The 11,502-nt window shown below is 35.0% G+C and overlaps 1 pseudogene; it reads right to left on the bottom strand.

Moving 5' to 3' along the window:
• Positions 1-916: 916 nt before the first annotated feature.
• On the bottom strand, positions 917-1,240 carry LOC149226356 (LOB domain-containing protein 1 pseudogene; annotated as a pseudogene).
• Between the last annotated feature and the right edge of the window lie 10,262 nt (positions 1,241-11,502).

Raw genomic sequence — 11,502 nt, 5'->3', positions numbered from 1 at the left:
GTAAGGTTGGCTTAATATTTATGTCGTAAGGCATTCCCCTTTGAAATGAACACCACAAACTACTACCATGTGCGATTATGGACCCTTGATTATGTATGTTAGACGATAGAACCATATTCTACCGTTAGATTAATAGCTAAAGATAGTTAAGAACTCCCAACAACTATACAACGAAGATGGATACCTATACACAGTTACTAACTCCCCATGGATACCTCCATGTGGTTACTAGCTCCTCAACAATTGTGCCATGAAGATTGATACTCCACACGATTAGTAACTCCCAGCAATTGCACCACGAAGATTGATACGGTTACATGGAGGCTCCTTCTGCTCTGTATCCTATAGAGCCAGTGGCACAATGCTCCATGTTTCTGTCGAACATTGCTTCTGGTGAGTTCAAACCTTTCCACAGAACTTTATTTGACTAGTTTTTTTTAAAGGTTTCTATTAAATGTATTGAAGGCTGATCAGTCCGAAGTTGCACTACTTTCAGCGTTCTTCACCAGCATGGGCCAGACTCTTCTCTCACAGATACGAACAATATTGAATTTACCTGCTCTTCCTCCTAAACCTTAACTTTGATTGTTTTTATGGCTTTTCTTGTTCATAGTGTTGTGCTTTATACTTAAGATGTATTCTTGTAAGGTCCAAAGTGCATATGCAATGTATTCTTGTCTTGCAATATATATTTAGATAAATTCAATTCTCGTAAAAATTTTGGCATGGAAACTCAAATAGAATCAATGTTACAATGTGGAACTGCAGTTGACTGTAGTGAAAACATAACCATATTGAATGGAAGAGATATAGCTTTTACATACTTGACATACTTATAACAAGGTCAGAATTAAAGAAGGAACATAGAAAAACATCATAAGGTTTCTTGTGTTTATGGCCAGAGTGTCTCCCATAGCTACATAGGATCAATGCCATCATCTAATTCATTCGGGATTGTGCAAGTGTCTTCACTCTCCTGCAGTAACGAATCGTAAAATTGTGGCACCAAAGTTTCATGGTAGTTTGTAACTAGGCTTAACAGATTAGCATGTTGCATACTAATGTTAGCAAGTTGTTCCTGGGTGGAATCCAAATGCGCTTGCAGCTCTGCCAGTTTTTTGTGGAGATCATTAATTACTCTTGCACAACCATGGACAGGATCTCGAACTCTCTGGCTAGCTTCGTACACCATGCTTCTTACTGCATCACTTCTTTGCTCAGCCGAAAGATCCTGTAACATCATAAAGGATGAACACATCATCAATCCATAATAAAATATGGTGGATTGTGGTCTTGATGCAAGCAACACTTAGTATATCTTAATGTCGAAATTTGGGCTTTAATTCCTTTAGTAAAAGTTAAAAATAATTTTAATTGGGTACGGAATAAGTCAAAGCTATTTAGTACGGCATCATATTAGCCTACTTGCATTAACATTTCCTACTAGTTACGCATTGTGATAATGAATGATTCTTAAGGTGTAAAATTCTAGGAATATTTTGACTTGGATTTGCGAGAATATTCTGAAAATGCTAGATTTGTAATGTAAGTAAATGAAAAATGAAAAATAGCATAAGAAAGCAAACGTTACTATTCAAACCTTCCCACAGAACTGTATTTGACTAGTTTTTTTTTAAGGTTTAATTGTTAAATGTATTGAAGGCTGATCAGTACAAAGTTGCACTACTTTTAGCGTTTTTCACCAGCATGGGGTAGATTTTTCTCTCACAGATACAAACAATATTGAGTGTACTTGATCTTCCTCCTAAACCTTAACTTTGATCGTTGTTATGGCTTTTTTGTTCATAGTGTTATGGTTTATATTTAAAATGTTGTGGCAAATATGTTGAATTGCAAATACGCTGAAGTATATGTCGATCATCAAAAATTGAAAAGTATGAATAGATTTACAATCAACAACCATAAAACAATGAGAACAATACAACAAAACTTTCTCTCTCACACATACATGCATTGACCCTAAAGAAAAAAAATTAACTCTTATCATAAAAGAGTAATAATTTAATGCTACTCTTTCCTACACTATCTTACAACATTTCATTTGCAACATCTGGTGCACATGCTAGTTATAATAAATGGAAAAGAATGTAATTTTACTTTATAAATGAAAATTTTGGATTTCATTTTTTTATTTTTCTTTTATAATTAAGTTGATATGTGTCCCTAAAATTGATTTTATTTTAATTTATTTTAACTTTTTAAAGTTAGTGCTCTTTATTTTTCTATCTATATATAAATACTATTAATAATTCACAAAAAAAAAAAATATAATTGAGTTCATATGTGTTGTCTATTTAGAACATAGTTTCTGAAATTAAATTGGATTATCGGTAATAGGTATTTAACCTTAAAAAAAATGTTTATAAATCATTTGTACTAATAAATAAGAATATAAGCTTTATATTTATCTCAAACAAAATAAGTCCACTTTTTCATTTTATTTTAAAAAAATTAGAATAAATTCCAATTAACTTAAAATTTATATAGAATATTTTTATTAGGAAATGAATTATGGCTTATTTGAGCCATGGCATCTTTATCCCATGCAATTTAACGAAAAAAAAAGCATAGGTTAAAAGTATTCATCATATGAGGTCGAATCTCTATGATTAATAATGATATTCTTTTTTAATGTAGATATCCTTAGAAATAATATTAATAATAGTCCTGTATGGGGTTTATCATGTGTGAGGAGTGATGTTGGGAGTTGTGTGAGTGCACCACCTGGTTAATGTATTTTATGCAGTGGTTGTGGAAAGTTAATGTCATTGTGTTTGGGGTTTATGAAATATCAGGTATAATGTTTTTCTTGAACTCAGAGAATATTAGAGGAAGGCCTTCATGGGTCAAGGCAAACATCTCCACCTTGTCCTTAAGCTTCGTTACCTAGTATTGGTTTTCATTCCTCCTATTGCATCTATTTAAAATTTCTCTGTCACTTGCACTTTCGTCTTGTTGAGTTGTTCTTCGCGGATGGTATTTTTATTTTTTTATCTGGGATCTGATGAATCCTTCCCTATCCTTCTATCTCATTTATTGGGTGCTACTCTTTTTCTGGTTTCTCTTGTTTCTTGGCCTCACAGACATTCATGGAACCATACCAATGCATGCCTAGTAAATTTGGTGGTTCTTTTATTGCGTAGCATTCGTCTCATCTAGTCAGACCCTTCTCCTATCACTAAGTGGCTTATGCTTTTGATGCCATTTGGTTGGAGGTCCATCATGAAATTCTCTTCCTTGAAGAATTGGAAAGTGCTGATCATCCACATACTTCAAATTTTGAACTTGCCCGTGTTTGAGTCAAATGGTTTCCCAACTTGGATCACTTTCGATGATAAAGATTGAATTTCCTTAGTTTTTTATGTAACTTATGTTCAGGGAAAAGTTGATTGAGAGATAATGTATTTTCCTCTCTAGAGGACATTAAATGTATGGTTTGATGTATTCACTTTAATCGCAACAATGTGGACTCCAACTTGGAAAAGGTGGAATCTATTCCAATTTCTAGTTCTGGTTCACGAGATCCCATGGACTCTCTTGCTCATAGTGGAAATATGCTTGTTCTAGTCTCTTCTAACCATGGCTCTTGAGTTTCCTATCCATGAGATTCTATCGATTCTAGCCTTGTTATGGGATATATATGGTTTGGAGATGGAATTTGGGTATTATGGCTATATACCTGTGCATATCTAGGTTGTGTTGGGATTGGTTTTTTCCAGTGGTGTTATTCTTCCAATTTGTGTTTGAACAATGCATCCCTGATTTAATACCTATATGTCGTTTATAGTCTCTATCTACTCCTATGTGTTTCTTCTCTATTGGTGATGCTATGTTGTTGAAATTTTGGAAGTTGAAGGAATTTTTGTGGTAGGCATTCATCTCTTCATGTAGCCCAATGATTTGTTCCTTAATGTTTGTATGGACTTTCATGAGGTTCTTTGTTTCCTAATATTGCATATCTCTACTACTATGGACTTCATCTAGCTAGCTTCTCAAATGTAACCATTGATGTAAAATTTATATTTATCTAATAGAAATCTATGTGTGTTTATCTAAAAAATAATATTAATAATAATTTAAAATTATTTTAGAATTTTATAAACTTTTATGATTATTTTAATGTTGATAATATAACATCTATCATAAAATAAGTGCCTTGATATTTATAATGAATTGATTCCTATAAACATTTACTAACCATTTGATTTATATTGTTGGATTAATTATTATGTTGTTTATTATCAATAGAAATGAAACTCGATCAATTTAATGTTACATTAATATTTTAAATATATAAATTAAATTTGTATTTTCAATAAAATACTATAATTATTTTAATTGAATAAATTAATATAATGAAATATTTTTAATTAAGTACCAATAAAACTTATTTTTTAATATTTTAATTAATTATTTTATCTACCCATTTCAATATACGTTTTTTACTTAAAGAAAATTTTTAAAATATTATATACATACATAATTTAACATCTTTAAAATTTAAATAGCCTTTTAATCATTTTCTTTTATAATAATATTACTTTCTATTTCTCCAAGTTGTACCAACAATGACTGTCAGCCAAGAATGAATTTCCATGCCCTCATTGAATTATAGTAAATTATATTTGAAGTTTATTATTTTTTCAACTTACTTTCATATAATATTAAGATGATGAAAAGCTATTTGTATTTTAGATGACATAAGTAAAATAAATACGCATTTTATTATTGATTTATAGTTATTTTCTTCTAATGAATTTTAAGGTAATAAAAGTGACAACGTAAATTTTTAGGCACAAAGAGATAATCAAATCTTTTTGTGAGACTTATATCATAATAACTGAGCATTAAATATTATATTAATATTTGTAATATTCTTGGAAGCTTTATGTGAAAACACATAGGATTATAAAATTAATACAAAATTCAGCAACATGTAATTTTTTGAATTGTTTTTCCATACATTTTTATTGACTATTAGATAAAATTTTCGTCATTACATAGAGTAATTTTAGTAAAAGAATAGTAAGTTACGTAACATTAACAACCATTATTGTAGCATTTTAACATAAACTTTTTGATGGAACCATGCATCATTTCCATGTTTCTTCTAACTAGGATAATTAATCACATATTTGATAATGTAAAGGACATGTTGTGCAAGGAAATAACATCGCTAGAATAGCACAACAATGAAGCTCATCATTGAATATCAATATACCCTAGAATCCCCGTAGGGTGAAAGCCAACAAACGTTAAATTTTATTGAATGCTTATGACGGTTTTCACCCCTCACTCAAAGATTGCAATGGAGTCCATTCCTTGACCATTGCTCAAAATAACCTTACAAAGAAATATGATCTTTAGTACAATATGACTAGCTAGAAGCCATTATGATAATCATGATATCATTTTCCCACAAATCCTCAAACATTATGTCTTTGTAGTATGGTCCTTCCATCAGTGGATTATCTTGCAGTTGACATTCCTTTAGTATGCATGGACCACTGGTTCTTTGTGATACCTAGAGTTCCAAGTTGGTCATGCTCTCTAATAACTTCCTTTTAGAGCTCCAAGGATTCCATGTCAGTTAGTTTCTTCTTGATGCCAAGAGTTCTAAGTTCATCATTCCCTTCCATAATTTCCCTTCAAAGTTCAAAGTTTATCGCACCAATCATTTTGTTCTTGATTCCGTGAGGGCCAAGATGGTCATGCGCTTCAAGAAATTTCATTCCAAGTTCGAAGACTGCCATGTCAATAAGTTTCTTCTTGATGCCAAGGGTTCCAAGTCGTTTGTGTCATTCAATAACATCCCTTAAAATTTCCAAGGGTGACACACTGCTTATTCTTTTAAGCACCTGTGATTATGAGGGGGAAAACTAGGTGCGACGATAGAGACTACTATCCTCTCTGGGGACATCCTCTATAGTGTGACTAATGGTGCTATGGATCGAGGAATCCACCTTGATGCACACCCCCTAGTAAAATCATCATGACTAACAAAAATAAGGTATTCCCCCATGACATCATGATCTTCAGGGTGAAAATATTCGAACACCTTCTAGCTAAAGTAACCGCTAGAGCATTAGAAGGTGGAATCGAGGACACTCTCCCGCCCCTCCCATACTTTTCCATATATCTATAAGCCCATACCACCCATGTGTGTGTCGTTAATCCAAATAACCAACCCATGTATACATCCAACTAAAATATCATTAGTATTCTTTTGTAGTGACTACAATGACCCTCCAAAATTTTTCCTTCGCTTCATTTTCGAGCCTCCCTCCTTAAATCTTAGCAGCTTGTCTTGCACTACTGAGGCACTTATGTTTTCATTTATGTTTTATCTTTCACTTTATAGATTGTGTTTTCTTACTTTATATGCCGTATAACCATAAGTTGACCCCGTGGCTTGGTTTCTATCTAGTTCTTGCACTACCTTGATGATCTGTGCAATCCTTAAGGGAAACCAACCTTGTTCTCAGGAAATGCGCAGTGAAACCCAGTAGTAAGATTAGGCTCTAGAATTGTGTAGACCTAGATAACAACTTGCCTTCATCTAGGAAATTTTGCAGATTTGTCCAAGCCAACAAGTGAGCCTCCAACTCCAAAATTACACAGAGCCAACTAACAAGTAGCCTTCACCCTAGGAATTGTGCATTGCAAACCCATAGCGAGCACTCAAGTCGAGAAATGCATAGAGCCAGCCAAAAGCCTTCCTTCAGTTGAGAAATTACATAGAGACTAAGAGGCAACCCAAAGCCGCTCTGCCAAGAACTTGCATAGAACCATACTCTACTTAGAAATTGTTAGTGAATGAACGAGAGAGTTGCCCAGTCCTCCTCGGGACTGCACAATCTTTTTGGCCCATGCATGGTAGGATTCTTGAAAAGCAAGAATCTAAGAGGAAGAGCATCCATGGGAAGTAGCGAATCTGTTATTAGCTTCCTGAAGGTGACACAATTCCATCTTTAGAAGTTTTTGATAAGTGTCATGGTTGTCGTTGAGCTCAACCATATGCAGCATGAACTCCATTTACTCAAATATATGTAATGGATGACTCTAGAGCTCACTTAAGCATTCTATCATCAATCTCTATCTTCCTTAGGATATCAAGGATCCTTCAGAGCATTGTCATCGCTTTTCACAGTGAGTTTTTATTTTATTTCCGTTTGTTGGTTTTTTTGTTACTTTGGTTTGTTTAGATCGTGAAAGTGTTGTTTAGATCATTATTTTGAAAAGCCATTATTATTTTAACTTGTTTTAGCTTGTACAAGTGTTGTTTCAAGTTACACATTGCCTTCCCCAAGTGTCGCATGAGTTTTCCCATTTTTGCACCAACATCAGTCATGCGGTGACTCCCTTATTCCTCTTGTTCCTTTAGTTTCATCCATTGCTACACTTGTTTTACATGCATATATCTACACTTAGTTAGATCTGCACTCATGCTTACATCATCCTTCAAATATGCCTGTTTTCACACTCCCCGTGCCTGGGTCTCACATTCACTTGCATGCACTGAGCAATCTAGAAGCTAAAGGCCTCTGCCTTGGCTTTTGGAATTGTGCATAGGTTGTCTTATGCTGGCTCCAGCTACACACTGTGCAGTTCCAGTATCTAGTGTCCTAGGTTAGTCATTGAGACTAGGGAATGCACAATCTCTCCCAACCACTTTCTGAGGTTTAACTGTGCATTGCGCAGCTCTAGTCAGCAAGCTTCCACATTGAATGTCCAGACTGTGTAGTTCCCACAGTGATTCAGTCACCTCTTGTCATTCAAAACTCCATATTTTCTCTCATCAAATGCCTTAGCTGATGCTTAATCATTCTATAAAGTTATATTTGTAAAAGTTAATATTTTCTTGCCATGGGTGTCTATTATGTCCCATAGGTACCACACTTGTGCAACGCTTCCCTCCAGTCGTCATTATGCCATGGCACTAAAGAGGGTTGCTTCAAGATCAACCACTCAGAATAATACCGAGGAAGGATTTGAGCAAGCGCTCATTTACTTCTCAATTATGCAGATGCCCGACTATTTACAAAAAAGTAATCAACGCTAACATGGAAGCAAAAATAGCAGTAGTGGGAGAAGGTAGGAAGCGAGTACAATATTAGGGAAAGATGAAATCGCTGACATAACAGAGGGAGGACAAAGTTGTAGAATGAAAGAGCATTCGGTCTTCATGCTGGCAGCTTTAAAAGCAAAAGTAATAGGAAGTACAGGACAGAGATAGAAAAGAAGAGGAAAATAAAAGATGAGAGCTTATAGGTAGAAGAACTAATATCACAGCAAGTAGAATGATAGTCGAAGGAAGAACAGGAGTTGAGAAGAAGAAATAGGAAGAATAACAATGCCAACATGCAATGATAGAGAAACAACGATAATACAGGTTGATGAGATGGAACAACGAGTAGCTGAAGAAGAGAGTGAATAGATGCATGTTCCCTCACCAAAGCTAAGCAGAAGAACCAAGTCTAGCTAAAGGTCGAAAGGCACATAAAGAAGTTGATGCGTGAGGCCAATAGTGATGAATTGTAGCTGAGTGGAGACAACATGAAGAAGTACGTTGGTGGTCCAGCCACACTCAGGACAATGTTATGTAATGTTTAGGATGAGACGGACACAGTTTCCAGGACCACATGCCTGGATGCCATGGAGGAAAGAGTCCACTTTCGGAAAGACAACATCAAGACATCACAACATAATACCAAGCTTGACATCAGTACATGACTGACTAGCATACAGTGGAGGTTTCCTAGTTGGTCTTTTCCCACAATATGGAGTTATAGTGAATTTTGTCTTGTTAGGCTATCTCTAGCCTATTTTGTCCAACATGGGTTTATGTGTAAAATGTATATTATTGTAAATATGTTGTAAGTGAAATTCCAAGTGTCATTAGTGGAATGTGAACAATCACTATGTAATGTAAAGAGTCATGAGGGTATATGAAGAGTCACAAAGGGGAATGCCAAGGCTCACCTCACCCTTTTCTATAAATAGAACCTCATAACAAATAGAAAGGGATTTTGGGAGCCTTCTCTAGGTATTTCTTAGAGAAAGCTTGGAGAGTATTGTGACAAGCCTTGGCTTCTCCACAACATAGATCAAGTAAATATATTTGGAGGAGCAAGTGTTGTTGATTGTAATGTTCCACTATTGGGGCTAGTGGTTGTTAATGTGTATGTATGGATGGAACTTTCACTTAATAATATAACTGAGCCATCATGTTTTCATGTGTATGTTGTTCTTATGGTTCGACTATTGTGGTGAATTTAGAAATGTATGTCATGTCACTTACACATTTGTGTGTAAACTATTTTGTATACGATTATATGAATCATGTTGAAGACATGTTGTTTTATTAACTCGTCACTTTAGATTGTGGACTATTACACTTCCAACCTATGATGTCATTTAGCTCATGTGTTCCTTTCAAGTCTTGTACTATTACAAGCTTTTAAGGGACACACTTTCCTTTCCCTTTTGTGTGTTAGAACCCCCATTCATCTCACTTGAATCGCTACAAGGTAACACACTTTCTTCTGACAAAGTTATCATACTTACCTCTGTGAGCTACCATATTCAAGGCACTACTATACTACCCACTGTTGGGACTCCTACTCCAAATGGTTTGAGGTCTAGTTGGGACTTCTTATTGGGGAGATCCTCTGACATGTTGGCGGGTCCAACATCATCCACTAATTCAAAATAGCATTTTAAATTGAGATTCAAATTTTGAGACAATAATATACAATTCAAATCAAGCAAGAGGTTGCCAGCTCATCGTATGTAGTGCATCTCGGTAATCTCTTGTCACACTCAATAATCTTTAGAGGCATTTGTGCATAATAATAGTTACTGATATAGTTGTCTATACTAAGTCATCATCATCATGACAGAACCATTAAGGTCTTGTTAACTATGAGCAAGAGCTTACGTAAATGGACAACGTAATGAATCCATCACATTATTAAACATAGTCATAAGAACAACCATCATGACTATTATTATATATAATATCAAACTAAAAAATATTTATTATCACATCCAAAAATAGTAAAATTCAAATATCAATATCCTCGGCATGAGGTCCTCAAGGAATAATGTATGATCCCTAAGTCTTATGTTAAGGTTAATTTCATATCAAGATCAATCAATTAGAGGGGGACACTACGCCCTATGATGCAACTAATTGTTATTTATAATTAAATTTAAATTTTGGAAGCACTATTCCAAAATAGACATGCCTATCAACATAATTAAGAGACAATCATAACAAATAAATAAAATAAGATTTAAATTCAAAAAGACAACTACAAAAATTTGGAAATTCACTGTTATGATTATCATGTCACATCATGTTCCCCAAATCTCGATGCTCAGACAACAAGCAAGTGGCAAATGTTGCATACCAACTATGTACGAGAAATTAAAGTGAATAGATGGGTGGAAACCATTCACTAGACACACTGCATGCCATAATAATTTCACCTAGTTGACTAGGTTACAGGGATGGATAGGGAAATTAGATTTCAAATGAGATATGAATTTTACCATCGAGGTTGATTATGACATTGATTCCCTTTACTTCTCTTTTCTGCAAGTGGATAGTCATTTGGGGTTGGGAGAGGCATTGAGACTTAGGTGACTTAAAGTGAGAGTTAGAAATTGCACAATTTTATTTATCATCGTGAGGGAAAGCGTTCTAGCTAGATAAGTTGGCAAAGGTTGTGGTTACCAATCTCTTCCTCTTTGGCATGGTTTGGTAGAAGAACAATTTGATGATGAGATGACAATGCATATATACTGCTTCATTGCTTCCATGGAGGATCGAGAGAGCAGGAAAATAGCAAATGGCCACTATGTCATCTTGTGCTTCCTTGGAAGAGAACCTTGGGAGTAAGAACAAGAGAGGGAGAAAGATGAAGGAAGAATTGTTTCACTCAACACCTTCTTGGTTGACACATGCACAACCTCAATAAATCAGTGAAAAACGATGGGAATTCTCTTTTGCCGTCCTCCCCATTCTTTGACATCCTCTAATTTGAATGTAGCACATGAAGCAGCGGATTCCTCCCATTAGTGGAAAAGGCTATTTGATTTGGTCAACTAAAACCTCGATCCCAGAAACAAAGGGTGGCCAATAACCATAACTCTTCAAAACCAGTAGGGTAGATTTTAAACTTAGATAGAAAGTCGAGTGTTGAGAGCTTAATCTATGGAAAACCCTCATGGAAGGAGTTGAAATACTAATGTGGGAGAGTGTCCATAAAATGGGAGTGTGCACTTTAGCTTCTTAAAGGATACAATGACCCCTTCCTCTACCTGGAGCAACACGAACAAGATAAGAAGGAAAAGGCTCAGCAAGGCAAGGTTCCAAGGGTGAAAGAATATAGACCAAGATCGACGAGGACAAGAAACAACCTAAACAGACCTGCTAAATTTTGAGGATCAACATTCTGAGAGTTTCAATTTAAC

Source organism: Pinus tabuliformis, chromosome J (genome assembly GCF_031772625.1).
Source record: "Pinus tabuliformis cultivar Carrire ecotype Pingquan chromosome J, CPIR1, whole genome shotgun sequence".
In the NCBI taxonomy this organism is placed as follows: Eukaryota; Viridiplantae; Streptophyta; class Pinopsida; order Pinales; family Pinaceae; genus Pinus; species Pinus tabuliformis.
This window is presented reverse-complemented; position numbering and strand designations above follow the sequence as displayed.